This window comes from Pristiophorus japonicus, chromosome 2 (assembly GCF_044704955.1).
Source record: "Pristiophorus japonicus isolate sPriJap1 chromosome 2, sPriJap1.hap1, whole genome shotgun sequence".
Classification (NCBI taxonomy): Eukaryota; Metazoa; Chordata; class Chondrichthyes; family Pristiophoridae; genus Pristiophorus; species Pristiophorus japonicus.
Genome location: NC_091978.1, coordinates 53,672,394 through 53,689,954, shown reverse-complemented (window position 1 = coordinate 53,689,954; position 17,561 = coordinate 53,672,394).

Here is a 17,561-nt window from a genome sequence, read left to right as displayed (position 1 = left end):
TTCACTGGAGTTCAGAAGAATGAGAGGGGACCTCATAGAAACGTTTACAATTCTGACGGGTTTAGACAGGTTAGATGCAGAAAGAATGTTCCCAATGTTGGGGAAGTCCAGAACCAGGGGTCACAGTCTGAGGATAAGGGGTAAGCCATTTAGGACCGAGATGAGGAGAAACTTCTTCACCCAGAGAGTGGTGAACCTGTGGAATTCTCTGCCACAGAAAGTAGTTGAGGCCAATTCACTAAATATATTCAAAAGGGAGTTAGATGAAGTCCTTACTACTCGGGGGATCAAGGGTTATGGCGAGAAAGCAGGAAGAGGGTACTGAAGTTTCATGTTCAGCCATGAACTCATTGAATGGCGGTGCAGGCTAGAAGGGCTGAATGGCCTGCTCCTGCACCTATTTTCTATGTTTCTATGTTTCTATCTTCTCGGAATGAGTGATCACAGTATGGTTGAATTTGTAATACAGATTGAGGGTGAGGAAGTAGTGTCTCAAACGAGCGTACTATGCTTAAACAAAGGGGACTGCAGTGGGATGAGGGCAGAGTTGGCTAAAGTAGACTGGAAACACAGACTAAACAATGGCACAATTGAGGAACAGTGGAGGACTTTTAAGGAGCTCTTTCATAGTGCGCAACAAAAATATATTCCAGTGAAAAAGAAGGGTGGTAAGAGAAGGGATAACCAGCCGTGGATAAGCAAGGAAATAAAGGAGAGTATCAAATTAAAAATCAATTCGTATAAGGTGGCCAAGGTTAGTGAGAAAATAGAAGATTGGGAAAATTTTAAACGACAGCAAAGAATGACTAAGAAAGCAATAAAGAAAGAAAAGATAGATTACGAAGGGAAACTTGCGCAAAACATAAAAATAGATAGTAAAAGCTTTTACCGATATATAAAACGAAAGAGAGTGACTAAAGTAAATGTTGGTCCCTTAGAAGATGAGAAGGGGGATTTAATAATGGGAAATGTGGAAATGGCTGAGACCTGAAACAATTATTTTGCTTCGGTCTTCACAGTGGAAGACACAAAAACCATGCCAAAAATTGTTGGTCAGAGGAATGTGGGAAGTGAGGACCTTGAGACAATCACTATCACTAGGGGGGTAGTGCTGGACAGGCTAATGGGACTCAAGGTAGACAAGTCCCCTGGTCCTGATGAAATGCATCCCAGGGTATTAAAAGAGATGGCGGAAGTTATAGCAGATGCATTCGTTATAATCTACCAAAATTCTCTGGACTCTGGGGAGGTACCAGCGGATTGGAAAGCAGCTAATGTAACGGCTCTGTTTAAAAAAGGGGGCAGACAAAAGGCAGGTAACTATATGCCAGTTAGTTTAACATCTGTAGTGGGGAAAATGCTTGAAACTATCATTAAGGAAGAAATAGCGGGACATCTAGATAGGAATAGTGCAATCAAGCAGACGCAGCATGGATTCATGAAGGGGAAATCATGTTTAACTAATTTACTGGAATTCTTTGAGGATATAACGAGCATGGTGGATCGAGGTGTACCGATGGATGTGGTGTATTTAGATTTTCAAAAGGCATTCGATAAGGTGCCACACAAAAGGTTACTGCAGAAGATAAAGGTACGTGGAGTCAGAGGAAATGTATTAGCATGGATCGAGAATTGGCTGGCTAACAGAAAGCAGAGAGTTGGGATAAATGGGTCCTTTTCGGGTTGGAAATCGGTGGTTAGTGGTGTGCCACAGGGATCGGTGCTGGGATCACAACTGTTTACAATATGCATAGATGACCTGGAAGAGGGGACAGAGTGTAGTGTAACAAAATTTGCAGATGACACAAAGATTAGTGGGAAAGCGGGTTGTGTAGAGGACACAGAGAGACTGCAAAGAGATTTAGATAGGTTAAGCGAATGGGCTAAGGATTGGCAGATGGAATACAATGTCGGAAAGTGTGAGGTCATCCACCTTGGGGAAAAAAACAGGAAAAGGGAATATTATTTGAATGGGGAGAAATTACAACATGCTGTGGTACAGAGGGACCTGGGGGTCCTTGTGCATGAATCCCATTGCGTGAGGGATGGAGTACAAAAGCAGGGAGGTCCTTCTGCAACTTTAAAGGGTATTGCTGAGGCCGCACCTGGAGTACTGCGTGCAGTTTTGCTCACCTTACTTAAGGAAGGGTATACTAGCTTTGGAGGGGGTACAGAGACGATTCACTAGGCTGATTCCGGAGATGAGGGGTTTACCTTATGATGATAGATTGAGTAGACTGGGTCTTTACTCGTTGGAGTTCAGAAGGATGAGGGGTGATCTTATAGAAACATTTAAAATAATGAAAGGGATAGACAAGATAGAGGCAGAGAGGTTGTTTCCACTGGTTGGGGAGATTAGAACTAGGGGGCACAGCCTCAAAATACGGGGGAGACAATTTAAAACCGAGTTGAGAAGGAATTTCTTCTCCCAGAGGGTTGTGAATCTGTGGAATTCTCTGCCCAAGGAAGCAGTTGAGGCTAGCTCATTGAATGTATTCAAGTCACAGGTAGATAGATTTTTAACCAATATGGGAATTAAGGGTTACGAGGAGCGGGCGGGTAAGTGGAGCTGAGTCCACGGCTAGATCAGCCATGATCTTGTTGAATGGCGGAGCAGGCTCGGGGGGCTAGATGGCCTACTCTTGTTCCTAATTCTTATGTTCTTATGTTTTAGGGAGAAAGATCGCGGCGGATGGCATTCGCCCCACAGACGCCATGACAGAGGCTATCAGGAACACGCTCAGGCCACAGAACGTCATGGAGCTGCAGTCGTTCCTGGGACTCCTCAACTATTTTGGTAACTTCCTACCGAGGTTAAGCACCCTTTTAGAGCCCCTACATTTGTTATTGCGCAAAGGTGACAACTGGGTTTGGGGAAAAAAAACAAGTAATTGCTTTTGAGAAAGCCAGAAACATTTTATGCTCCAACAAGCTGCTTGTATTGTATAACCTGTGTAAAAGACTTGTGCTAGCATGTGACGCGACGTCATACGGAGTCGGGTGTGTATTACAACAAGCTAACGTTACGGGGAAGTTGCAACCCGTCGCCTATGTAGGCCCTGCCTACAGCATGATTGAGAAAGAGGCATTAGTGTGTGTGTTCGGGGTAAAGAAAATGCATCAGTACCTGTTGGCCTCAAATTTGAGCTGGAAACCGATCACAAGCCCCTCACATCCCTGTTCGCTGAAAACAAGGGGATAAATACTAATGCCTCAGCCCATATACAAAGATGGGCACTCGCGCTATCAGCATATAATTATACCATCCGCCACAGGCCAGGCACCGAGAACTGTGCGAATGCTCTCAGTCAGCTACCATTGCCCACCACAGGGGTGGAAATGACGCAGCCTGCAAACTTGTTGATTGTGGCGCAGCCCACAGACTTGTTGATGGTCATGGAAGCGTTTGAAAATGATAAATCACCTGTCACAGCCCGCCAGATTAGGATTTGGACCAGCCAAGATCCTCTGCTGTCCCTAGTAAAAAACTGTGTACTGCATGGGAGCTGGGCCAACATCCCCATTGAAATGCAAGATCCAATCAAGCCGTTCTAGCGGCGAAAGGAAGAGCTGTTCATTCAGGCAGACTGCCTGTTGTGGGGTAACCGCGTAGTGCTACCAAAAAAAGGCAGGGAGACGTTCATCTCGGATCTCCACAGCACACACCCGGGTATAGTAACGATGAAAGCGATAGCCAGATCCCACGTGTGGTGGCCCGGTATGGACTCTGACTTAGAGTCCTGTGTATGGCAATGCAGCGTATGTGCTCAGTTGAGCAACGTGCCCAGAGAGGCACCACTAAGTTTGTGGTCCTGGCCCTCCAGACCATGGTCGAGGATCCATGTCGACTATGCAGGCCCGTTTCTCGGTAAAATGTTCCTGGTGGTGGTGGATGCGTTTCCAAATGGATTGAATGTGAAATAATATCGGGAAGCACCGTCACCACCACCATTGAAAGCCTGAGGGCCATGTTTGTCACCCAAGGCCTGCCTGACATACTGGTCAGTGACAACGGGCCATGTTTCCCCAGTGCCGAATTTAAAGAATTCATGACCAGCAATGGAATCAAACATGTCACCTCGGCCCCATTTAAACCAGCCTCCAATGGGCAAGCAGAGCGGGCAGTACAAACAATCAAACAGAGCCTTAAACAAGTCACAGAAGGCTCACTCCAAACCCGCCTGTCCCGAGTACTGCTCAAGCTACTGCACGAGACCCCACTCGCTCACAGGGGTGCCCCTGGCTGAGCTACTCATGAAAAGGACACTTAAAGCCAGACCCTCGCTGGTTCACCCCAACCTGCATGATCAGGTAGAGAGCAGGCGGCAGCAACAAAATGTAAACGATGGTCGTGCCACTGTGTCAGTAAAATTGATCTGAATGACCCTGTGTATGTGCTAAACTATGGACATGGTCCAAGTGGATTGCGGGCACGGTGATAGCTAAAGAAGGGAGTAGGGTGTTTGTAGTCAAACTAGACAATGGACAAATTTGCAGAAAGCACCTGGACCAAACGAGGCTGCGGTTCACAGACTGCCCTGAACAACCCACAGCAGACACCACCTTTTTCGAGCCCACAACACACACCCAAATAATCAACGACATCACGCCGGACCAGGAAATCGAACCCATCACGCCCAACAGCCCAGCAAGGCCAGGCTCACATAGCAGCCCTGCAGGGCCAACAACACGCCAGCCCAGCGAGGGCACAGCCAACACACCAGAACAGACATTTGTACCGAGGTGGTCCACCAGGAAAAGAAAGGCTCCCGACCGCCTCACCTTGTAAATAGTTTTCACTTTGACTTTGGGGGGGAGTGATGTTGTGTATCTGTAAAGCATGCACTCCCATGTTCCGCCACCAGGGAGCTCATCCCCTGAAGTCCCAAGGGATCCCAGCATCCCTTGGGAGCACTGTATATAAGCCGGCCCCTAAAGCCTGTTCCTCACTCTGGAGTGTCTTATTAAAGACTGGGGTCACTGTTACTTTAATCTCCCTGTGTGCAGTCTCATCTGTGTTTGGAATACAATAGTGTCCATGCTGGCCAACAAGAGGCTATCCAGCCTAATCCCACCTTCCAGCTCCAGGTCCGTAATCCTGCAGGTTACAGCACTTCAAGTGCACATCCAAGTACTTTTTAATTGTGGTGAGGGTTTCTGCCTCTATCACCCTTTCAGGCAATGAGTTGTAGACACCCACAACCCTCTGCGTGAAAAAATTTCCCCTCAGGTTCCTTCTAAACCGTCTACCAATTACTTTAAATTTATGCTCCCTAGTTGTTGACCCCCCTGCTAAGGGAAATAGGCCCTTTCAATCCACTATATCTAGGCCCCTCATAACTTTATACACCTCAATCTGGTCTCCCCTCAGCCTCCCCTGTTCCAAGAAAAACACACCCAGCCTATCCAATCTGTCTTCATAGTTTAGATTCTCTACTCCTGGCAATATCCTCGTAAATCTCCTCTCTACCCTTTCCAGTGCAATCACGTCCTTCCTGTAATGTGGTGACCAGAACTGCACGCAGTACTCCAGCTGTGGCTTAACCAGTGTTTTATACAGTTCAAGCAAAACCCCTCTCTTATAATTCTATGCCTTCTTAACCACCTTATCTACCAGGCCTGCTACCTTCCGGGATCTGTGAACATGCACTCCCAGGTCCCTTTGTTCCTCTACACTTGTCAATGTCCTACCATTTAATGTGTATTCCCTTTTCCTTGTTAGCCCTCCCCAAATGTATTACCTGATCAGTTGATTGATATCTTCCTGCAGTCTGCAGCTTTCTTCTTCTTTATCAACCACACAGCCGATTTCACTATCATCTGCAAACTTCTGAATCATACCCCCTATATTCAAGTCTAGATCATTGATGTATACCACAAAAAGCAAGGGACCTAGCACTGAGCCCTGCAGAACACCACTGGAAACATCCTTCCAGTTACAAAAACATTCATCAACCATTACCCTTTGCTTCCTGCCTATCAGCCAATTTTGGATCCAACTTGCCACTTAGCCCTGGATCCCATGGGCTTTTACTTTCGTGACTAGTCTGCCATGTGGAACCTTATCAAAAGCTTTGCTAAAACCCATATACACTACATCATACGCACTGCCATTAAAAAGGAAACCAAGCACAAGGGTTTCTTTCTAGAGGGATTGAACTGAAAAGTAGAGAAATTATGCTAAAATTGTATCAAACCTTCGTTAGACCACACTTGGGAGTACAACGCACAACTCTGGTTTCCATATTATAGAAAGGATAGAGAGACACTGGAGAGAGTTCAAAAAAAGCTTGTAAGGATGATACCAGAAATGCGAGGGTATGCCTATCAGGAAAGGGTGAGCAGGCTGGGACTCATTTCTCTTGAAAAGAGAAATGCTGAGGGGTGTTATGAAAGGTTTTGATAGAGTAAACATAGCGAGTGTTTCCACTTGTGGGAAAGAGTATAACTGGAGGCCATCATTATAAGATAGTCAGCAAGAAATCAAATAAGGAATTCAGAAGAAATCTCTTTACCTCGAGTGGTGAGAATGTGGAACTCGCTACCATAGGGAGTAGTTAAAGCGAATAGTATAGATGCATTTAAGGAGAGTCTAGACCAGCATGAGGAAGAAGGGAATAGAGGGTTCTGTTGATAGATTTAGATGAGGAAACATGAAAGGAGCCTCGAGTGGAGCATAAATGCTGGCATGGACTGGTTGGGCCGAATGGCCTGTTTCTGTGCCGTATATCCTATGTAATGTAATCCTAACGTGCTGTTCCTGCCCTTGGTGTGTTTGGGACAGTGTGGAGGTATCTTTGTTCTGTATGATACCGTGCTGTACCGAGCCTGGGAGTGTTTGGTGGGACAGTGTACAGAAAGCTTTACTCTGTATCGAACTCATGCTGCCCTTGGAGTGTTGTTGGGACAATGTAGAGGGAGCTTTACCCTGTATGCAAGCCGTGTATTTTTTTCTATTTTTTATTTGTGTTTTGGGTGTCTGGAAGGGTTTCTCAATCATAATAATGGGAACTCCAACTTACGGAATTCCCATTATTATGAATAAGTATATACTTTACCTGGATTGGCTGCCCAGAGCCATGTGACCCCAGCCCTGCGGATGTCCTGACATGCACGCGCTCCGACACGCAGTCAGTGGAGGCCTCAGGACCGGGATCTCTCGTGGGCGCAGCAGGTTCAGGTAAGTGCGCATCCTTTTTTTACTTTTTCACCCGATCGCCCGCGGGAAGCAGTCAACCGGGATTTCTAGGCCATTCTGTATGAGACCCGTGATGTACCTGGCCTGGGAGAGTTTGATGGGGCAGTGTAGAGGGAACTTTACTCTGTATCTAACCCATGCTGTACGTGTCCTGGGAAGTGTTTGTTATCACAGAGTAGAGGGAGCTATGCTCTGTATCTAACCGCTGCTGCACCTGGGCTGGGGCAGTTTGATGGGACATTGTAGTGGGAGCTTTACTCTGTATCTAACCTGTACTGTACCTGCCCTGGGAGTGTTTGAAAGTACACTGTAGAGGGAGCTATATATCTAACTGCTGCTGTATCTGGTCTGGGGCAGTTTGATGGGACATTGTAGAGGGAGCTTTACTGAGCTTTTTACCAATGCTGTACCTGCCCTGGGAGTGTTTGATGGGACAGTGCAGAGGGTACTTTATTATATATCTAACCTGTGCTGTACCAGCCCTAGGAGTATTTGAGACACTGTTGACTGAGCTTTACTCTGTATGTAACCCGTGTTGCCCCTGCCCTGGGTGTGTTTGCTGGGACAGTGTAGAGGGAGCTGTATGTACACTGCAACTAACCCGTGCTGTACCTGACCTGTACCTCACAGGAATTGGGGGTAATATATTAGCATGGATAGAGAATTGGATAACTAACAGAAAACAGAGAGTCGGGATAAATGGTTCATTCTCAGGTTGGCAATCAGTAACTTGGGGGTGCGGCAGGGATCAGTGCCGGAACCCCATCTATTTATAATCTATATTAATGACTTGGAAGAAGGGACAGAGTATAACGTAGCCAAGTTTGCTGATGATACAAAGATGGGAGGAAAAACAATGTGTGAGAAGGACACAAAAAATCTGCAAAAGGACATAGACAGGCTAAGTGAGTGGGCAAAAATTTGGCAGATGGAGTACAATGTTGGAAAGTGTGAGGTCATGCACTTTAGCAGAAAAAACAAAAGAGCAAGTTATTATTTAAATGGAGAAAACTTGCAAAGTGCTGCAGTACAGCGGGACCTGGGGGTACTTGTGCATGAAATACAAAAGGTTAGTATGCAGGTACAGCAAGTGATCAGGAAGGCCAATGGAATCTTGGCCTTTATTGCAAAGGGGATGGAGTCTAAAAGCAGGGAAGTCTTGCTACAGTTATACAGGATATTGGTGAGGCTACACCTGGAATACTGCGTGCAGTTTTGGTTTCCATATTCAAGAAATGATATACCGTATATACTCGCGTATCCTACGATCTCACGTATCATGCGACCCCTAAATTTTCGTCCCCAAAACATGATTTTATCATATATCTCATGTATCATGCGAGTCACTTTTTTGAGATACCAGATGACACTAGGCTAGGCTTTCAAACAAGTTTAACAAGTACCCAACACGTAACAAGTACCCTAACACATAACAACGATCGAATACAGACCTTAACAACCGAATCATGAAACGAAAAAGGATGGATGAACGATAATGGCTGCAAGATTTGGCTGAAGAGAGTTTGGGAATCAAGAGCAGGTGGTTTACGACGCCAAAAAAGTTTACTTGTGTGGGATATGTTTAGGTCACATCGAGTGGATTCTGTTGTGAAAGCTGTTCGCGAATCGAACACCGATATAGCAATCATTCCAGCTGGCTTGACTAGCGTCATTCAGCCACTTGACGTATCCATTAATAAGCCATTTAAAGACAATATAAGAAAGAAATGGAATGACTGGATGATGGAAGGAGAGAAATCATTTACGAAGGGAGGGAATATGAAGGCTCCGGATTTGCCTCTACTGTGTTTGCGGGTAAAAGAAGCATGGGCTGAGATAGATGGAGATTTGATTGTTAAAGCCTCTAATAATGCAGCAAACTTCAGAGGGAGTTGTGGATGGCGATCTCTAGACCACAGCAAAGATACAGTACAAGTGACAATAGAGGCTGCAATCCAGCCCAGGAGATACCTGCCGAGATTCAGCGTGGATACGGTCTGCTTAACAGCCTAACAGCCTAATCTTGGCCAGCACTTCACACCCGCAAATTTTGTATCTCGCGTATCATGCGACCCCCCAAATTTAGGTTACAATTTAGGTCTTCAAAAGTCGCATGATACGCGAGTATATACGGTACTTGCTTTGGAGGCAGTTCAGAGAAGATTCATTAGGCTGATTCCAGAGATAAGGGGGTTGACTTATGAGGAAATGTTGAGTAGATTGGGCCTCCATTCATTGGAATTCAGAAGAATGAGAGGTGATCTTATCGAAACGTATAAGATTATGAGGGGGCTTGACAAGGTGGATGCAGAGAGGATGTTTCCACTGATGGGGGAGACTAGAACTAGGGGGCATAATCTTGGAATAAAGGGCCGCCCATTTAAAACTGAGATGAGGAGGAATTTCTTCTCTCAGAGGGTTGTAAATCTGTGGAATTCGCTGCCTCAGAGAGCTGTGGAAGCTGAGACATTGAATAGATTTAAGACAGTTTCTTAACTGATAAGGGGTTATGGGGAGCGGACAGGAAAGTGGACCTGGGTCCATGATCAGATCAGCCATGATCGTATTAAATGGCGGAGCAGGCTCGAGGGGCCGTATAGCCTATTCCTACTCCTATTTCTTTTGTTCTTATGACCCTGGGAGTGTTTGATGGGAAAGTGTAGAAGGAGCTTTACTTTCTATCTGACCCGTGCTGTACCTGCGCTTGGAGTGTTGTTAGGACAGTATTGAAGGAGCTTTACTCTATATCTAACCCGTGCTCTATTTGACTTTGGGAGTATTTGATGGGACAGTGCAAGGGGAGCTTTACTCTGCATGTAACCCGTGCTGTACCTGCCCTGGGAGTAGTAAAACTGAAACATAGAAACATAGAAATTTACAGCACAGAAGGAGGCCATTATGGCCCATCGTGTCCACGCCGACTGACAAAGAGCCGCAAGGCCCTCGGTCAGCAGCCCTGAAGGTTACATATCCATTCATTCGTAGGCAGTTCCTCGGAATCGAGGAAGACTTGCTTCCACTCCTAAAGTGAGTCCTTTGGTGGCTGAACAGTCCAATACGAGAGCCACAGACTCTGTCACAGGTGGGACAGATATTCGTCGGGGGAAGGGGGGTGGGACTGATTTACCACATGCTCCTTCCACTGCCTGCGCCTGACCTCTTCACACTCGCAGCATTGAGATTCGAAGAGCTCAACGCCCTTCCAGATGCACTTTCTCCACCTAGGGCGGTCTTCAGCCAAGGTCTCCCAGGCGTCAGTGGTGATGTCGCACTTCATCAGGAAGGCTTTGAGGGTGTCCTTGTAATGTTTCCGCTGCCCAACTTTGGCTCGTTTGCCATGAAGGAGCTCAGCATAGAGCAGTTGCTTAGGGAGTCTCGTGTCTGGCATGCGGACTAAGTGGCCTGCCCAGCGAAGCTGATCGAGTGTGGTCAGTGCTTCAATGCTGGGGATGTTAGCCTGGTCGTGGACACTAATGTTGGTGCGTCTGTCCTCCCAGGGGATTTGCAGGATCTTGCGGAGGTATCGTTGGTGATATATCTCCAGCGACTTGATGTGTCTTCTGTAAGTCGTCCGTGCCTCTGATCAGGAGGGCGGATTACTACAGCCCTGTAGACCATGAGCTTGGTGGTAGATTTGAGGACCTGTCTTCGAACACTCTTTTCCTCAGGCAGCCAAAGGCTGAACTGGCACACTGGAGGCGATGTTGAATCTCCGCAGCTATGTCTACCTTTGTTGACAGGAGGCTCCCGAGGTATGGGAAGTGGTCCACGTTGTCGAAGGCCGCGTCGTGAATCTTGAGGACTGGGGGACAGTGCTGTGCGGCGAGGACAGGCTGGTGGAGGACCTTTATCTTATGGATGTTAAGCGTAAGGCCCATGCTTTCATACGCCTCGGTGAATACATCAACCATATCCTGGTGTTCAGCCTCAGAATGTGCGCAGACGCAAGCGCGTCATTGCAGTTCAATGTCAGAGGTTTGAGTGGTGTTGGACCTGGCTTGGAGATGGTGTAGTTTAAACAGCTTCCCACTGGTTCTGTAGTCTCGTTCCACTCCAGCGGAGAGCTTGTTGACAGTGAGGTGGAGCATGGCAGAGAGGAAGATTGAGAAGAGGGTTAGAGCGATGACGCAGCCCTGTTTGACCCCAGTTTTGGACGTGGAATAGGTTTGTAACGGATCCGCTGGTAAGGATCACGGCCTGCATGTCATCGTGGAGCAGGCGAAGGATGTTGACAAACTTTTGGGGGCAACCAAAACAGAGGAGGACGCTCCATAAGCCCTCACGGTCGACAGTGTCAAAAGCCTTTGTAAGATCGAAAAAGGCCATTTATATTCAGTATTTTACCCATGCTGTACCGGCCCTGGATGTGTTTGGGACAGTGTAGAGGGAGCTTTGCTCTGTATCTATCTTGTGCTGTACCTGCTCTGGGAGTGCTTGATGGGACTGTGTCGAGGGAGCTTTAACATAGAAACATAGAAACATAGAAACATAGAAAATAGGTGCAGGAGTAGGCCATTCGGCCCTTCTAGCCTGCACCGCCATTCAATGAGTTCATGGCTGAACATTCAACTTCAGTACCCCATTCCTGCTTTCTCGCCATACCCCTTGATCCCCCTAGCAGTAAGGACCTCATCTAACTCCTTTTTGAATATATTTAGTGAATTGGCCTCAACAACTTTCTGTGGTAGAGAATTCCACAGGTTCACCACTCTCTGGGTGAAGAAGTTCCTCCGCATCTCGGTCCTAAATGGCTTACCCCTTATCCTTAGACTGTGATCTCTGGTTCTGGACTTCCCCAACATTGGGAACATTCTTCCTGCATCTAACCTGTCTAACCCCGTCAGAATTTTAAATGTTTCTATGAGGTCCCCTCTCATTCTTCTGAACTCCAGTGAATACAAGCCCAGTTGATCCAGTCTTTCTTGATAGGTCAGTCCCGCCATCCCGGGAATCAGTCTGGTGAACCTTCGCTGCACTCCCTCAATAGCAAGAATGTCCTTCCTCAGGTTAGGAGACCAAAACTGTACACAATACTCCAGGTGTGGCCTCACCAATGCCCTGTACAACTGTAGCAACACCTCCCTGTCCCTGTACTCAAATCCCCTTGCTATGAAGGCCAACATGCCATTTGCTTTCTTAACCGCCTGCTGCACCTGCATGCCAACCTTCAATGACTGATGTACCATGACACCCAGGTCTCTTTGCACCTCCCCTTTTCCTAATCTGTCACCATTCAGATAATAGTCTGTCTCTCTGTTTTTACCACCAAAGTGGATAACCTCACATTTATCCACATTATACTTCATCTGCCATGCATTTGCCCACTCACCTAACCTATCCAAGTCGCTCTGCAGCCTCACAGCATCCTCCTCGCAGCTCACACTGCCACCCAACTTAGTGTCATCCGCAAATTTGGAGATACTACATTTAATCCCCTCATCTAAATCATTAATGTACAGTGTAAACAGCTGGGGCCCCAGCACAGAACCTTGCGGTACCCCACTAGTCACTGCCTGCCATTCTGAAAAGTACCCATTTACTCCTACTCTTTGCTTCCTGTCTGACAACCAGTTCTCAATCCATGTCAGTACACTACCCCCAATCCCATGTGCTCTAACTTTGCACATCAATCTCTTGTGTGGGACCTTGGCGAACGCCTTCTGAAAGTCCAAATATACCACATCAACTGGTTCTCCCTTATCCACTCTACTGGAAACATCCTCAAAAAATTCCAGAAGATTTGTCAAGCATGATTTCCCTTTCACAAATCCATGCTGACTTGGACCTATCATGTCACCTCTTTCCAAATGCACTGCTATGACATCCTTAATAATTGATTCCATCATTTTACCCACTACCGATGTCAGGCTGACCGGTCTATAATTCCCTGTTTTCTCTCTCCCTCCTTTTTTAAAAAGTGGGGTTACATTGGCTACCCTCCACTCCATAGGAACTGATCCAGAGTCAATGGAATGTTGGAAAATGACTGTCAACGCATCCACTATTTCCAAGGCCACCTCCTTAAGTACTCTGGGATGCAGTCCATCAGGCCCTGGGGATTTATCGACCTTCAATCCCATCAATTTCCCCAACACAATTTCCCGGCTAATAAGGATTTCCCTCAGTTCCTCCTCCTTACTAGACCCCCCGACCCCTTTTATAACCGGAAGGTTGTTCGTGTCCTCCTTCGTGAATACCGAACCAAAGTACTTGTTCAATTGGTCCGCCATTTCTTTGTTCCCCGTTATGACTTCCCCTGATTCTGACTGCAGGGGACCTACATTTGTCTTTACTAACCTTTTTCTCTTTACATATCTATAGAAACTTTTGCAATCCGTCTTAATGTTCCCTGCAAGCTTCTTCTCATACTCCATTTTCCCTGCCCTAATCAAACCCTTTGTCCTCCTCTGCTGAGTTCTAAATTTCTCCCAGTCCCCAGGTTCGCTGCTATTTCTGGCCAATTTGTATGCCACTTCCTTGGCTTTAATACTATCCCTGATTTCCCTTGATAGCCACGGTTGAGCCACCTTCCCTTTTTTATTTCTATGCCAGACAGGAATGTACAATTGTTGTAGTTCATCCATGCGGTCTCTAAATGTCTGCCATTGCCCATCCACAGTCAACCCCTTAAGTATCATTCGCCAATCCATCTCAGCCAATTCACGCCTCATACCTTCAAAGTTAGCCTTCTTTAAGTTCTGGACCATGGTCTCTGAATTAACTGTTTCATTCTCCATCCTAATGCAGAATTCCACCATATTATGGTCACTCTTCCCCAAGGGGCCTCGCACCTGTATCTAATGCGTGCTGTACCTGCCCTCGCAGTGTTTGGGACAGTGTTGAGGGAGCTTTACTCTGTATTTATCCCAAGCTGTACCTGCCCTGGGAGTGTTTGATTTTTTAAAAAATTCTTTCGCAAGATGTGGGCATCGCTGGCAAGGCCAGCATTTATTGCCCTTTTCTAATTGCCCTTGAGAAGATAGTGGTGAGCCACCTTCTTGAACCACTGCAGGCCGTGTGGTGATAGTACTCCCACAGTGATTGTGACCCAGCGACGATGAAGGAACAGCGATATACTTCCAAATCAGGATGGTGTGTGACTTGGAGGTGAACGAGGAGGTGATGGTGTTCCCATGTGCTTGCTGCCCTTGTCCTTCTAGGTGGTAGAGGTCGTAGGTTTAGTAGGTGCTGCTGAAGAAGCCTTGGTGAGTTGCTGCAGTGCATCTTGTAGATGGTACACACTGCAGCCACGGTACTCTGGTGGTGGAGGATGTGGATGTTTAAGGTGGTGGATGGGGTGCCAATCAAGCGGGCTGTTTTTTCCTGGATAGTGTCGAGCTTCTTGAGTGTTGTTGGAGCTGCACTCATCCAGGCAAGTGGAGAGTATTCCATCACACTCCTGACTTGTGCCTTGTAGATGGTGGCAAGGCTTTGGGGAGGTAGGAGGTGAGACACTCACTGCAGAATACCCAGCCCCTGACCTGCTCTTGTAGCCACAGTATTTATGTGGCTGGTCCAGTTAAGTTTCTGGTCAATGGTGACCCCCAGGATGTTGATGGTAGGGGATTCGGTGATGGTAATGCCATTGAATATTAATGGGCAGTGGTTAGACTCTCACTTGTTGGAGATAGTCATTGCCTGGCACTTGTGTGGCATAAATGTTACTTGCCACTTATCAGCCCAAGCCTGAATATTGTCCAGGTCTTGCTGTATGCAGGTATGGACTGCTCCATTACCTGAGGTGTTGCGAATGGAACTGAACACTGTGCAGTCATCAGCGAACATCCCCACTTCTGCCTTATGATGGAAGGAAGGTCATTGATGAAGGAACTGAAGATGGTTGGGCCTAGAACACTGCCCTGAAGAGCTCCTGCAGCGATGTGATGATTGACCTCCAACCACCACAACCATCTTCCTTTGTGCTAGGTATGATTCCATACAGTGGAGAGTTTTCCCCCTGATTCCCATTGACCAGTTTTACTAGGGCTCCTTTGATGCCACACTCAGTCAAATGCTGCCTTGATGTCGAGGCAGTCACTCTCACCTCACCTCTGGAATTCAACTCTCTTGTCCATGTTTGGACTAAGGCTGTAATGAGATCTGGAGCCGAGTGGTCCTGGCGGAACCCGAACTGGGAATCATTGAGCAGATTATTGGTGAGTAAGTGCTGCTTGATAGCACTATTGACAACACCTTCCATCACTTTGCTGATGATTGAGAGTAGACTGATGGGGTAGTAATTGGTTGGATGGGACAATGTAGAGGGAGCTTTACTCTGTATCTAACCCATGCTGTACCTGACCTTAGGAGTATTTGATGGGACAATATAAAGGGTGCTCTACTCTTTATCTAATCCATGCTGTACCTGCCCTTGAAGTGTTTAATGGGACAGTATAGAGGGAGCTTTACTCTGTAGATAACCTGTGCTGTACCTAAACTTGGGAGGGGGAGCTTTACTCTGTATCTAACCTGTGCTGTCCCTGCCTTGGCAGTGTTGTTGGGGCAGTGTTGAAGGAGCTTTACTTTGTATCTGACCCCTCTTTACCTGACCCTGGGAGTATATGATGGGACAGTGTCATCATCATCATAGGCAGCCCCTCAGAGTCGAGGATGATTTGCTTCCACACTAAAAATGAGTTTGAAGGTGACTGAAGAGTCCAATGCAGGACCTACAGTCTCTGTCACAGTTGGGGCAGACGGTGGTTGGAGGAACGGGTGGTTGGGGTGCCGGGTTGCCATTCGCTCCTTCCGCTGTCGACGCTTGACTTCAGCTTCTGTCGGTGAAGAGGCTCGAGGTGTTCAGTGCCTTCTAGGATGCTTTTCCTCCATTTTGGGCAGTCCTGGGCCAGGGATTCCCATGTGTCGGTGGGGATGTTGCACTTTTTCAAGGAAGCTTTGAGGGTGTCCTTAAAGCATTTCCTCTGCCCACCTGGGGTTTGCTTGCCGTGTTGGAGTTCTGAGTAGAGTGCTTGTTTTGGGAGTCCCATGTCCCATCTCTATGCGGACGAAGTGTCCAATGGAGCTGATCGAGCATGGGGATGTTGGCCTGAGCGAGAACACTGATGTTGGTGCGCCTATTCTGCCAATGGATTTGCAGGATCTTGCGGAGGCAACATTGGTGGTACTTCTCCAGTGTTTTAAGGTGTCTACTGTACATTGTCCTTGTTCCTGAGCCATATAGGAGGGCGGGTATCACCATAGCTCTGTAGACCATGAGCTTAGTGCCAGGTTTGAGGCCCTGGTCTTCAAACACTCTCTTCCTCAGGCGACCGAAGGCTGCACTGGCACACTGTAGGTGGTGTTGGACCTCAACGTCGATGTGTGCCCTTGTTAACAGTAGGCTCCCGAGGTATGGAAAATGGTTCACATTGTCCAAAGCCTCGTTGTGAATTTTGATAGCCAGAGGGCAGTGCTGTGTGGCATAGGCAGATTGGTAGAGGACCTTTGTCTTATGGATGTTTAGTGTGAGGCCCATGCTCGTGTATGCCTCAGTGAAGGTGTTGACGATGGCTTGGAGTTCAGCCTCCGAGTGTGCGCAGATGCAGGCGTCGTCTGCAAACTGTAATTTTTGACAGATGATGGGACAACCTTGGATCTGGCCTGGAGGCAGTGGAGGTTGAACAGATTCCCGTTTGTCCTGTAGTTTAGCTCCACTGCAGTGAGGAGCTTGCTGAGGGTGAGGTGGAGCATTGCAGCAATGAAGGTCGAGAAGAACGTTGGTGCGATGACACAGCCCTGCTTGACCCCGGTCTGGACGTGAAATTGGTCTGTGGTGGATCCATTGGTCAGGATCACGACTTGCATGTCACCGTGGAGCAGGCGGAGAATGGTGACAAACTTTTGAGGGCAGTCGAATCTGAGGAGGACGCTCCATAATCCCTTACGGTTGACAATGTTGAAGGCTTTTGTGAGGTCAAAGAAGGCCATGTACAAGGGTCGGTGCTGTTCCCTGCATTTCTCTTGTATCTGCTGCACGGTGAAGATCATGTTCATTGTGCCCCATAGTGGGCGGAATACGCATTGCGACTCTGGGAGGAGCTTTTCAGCCACGGTGAAGACGATTGAAGAAGATTCTTGCGACGACTTTCCCGGTGGTCGACTGCAGGGAGATTCCTCTGTAGTTATCACAGTTGGACTTGTCACATTTCTTGAAGATGGTCACGATTACAGCGTCTATGAGATCTCCTGGTGTAAAGTCCTTACTCTACAGTATGAAACCACACGTGGCACATTCTGGGGACAAGGTCACTCTGTGTCCTTAACTCTTTATTCACAGGACTCCAAAGACGATGACCCTGCGTGGGACCTCCTTTTTTATACCTGTGTGTTCAGGTAAGGAGTGTCTCCCACAAGTTCACCCCTT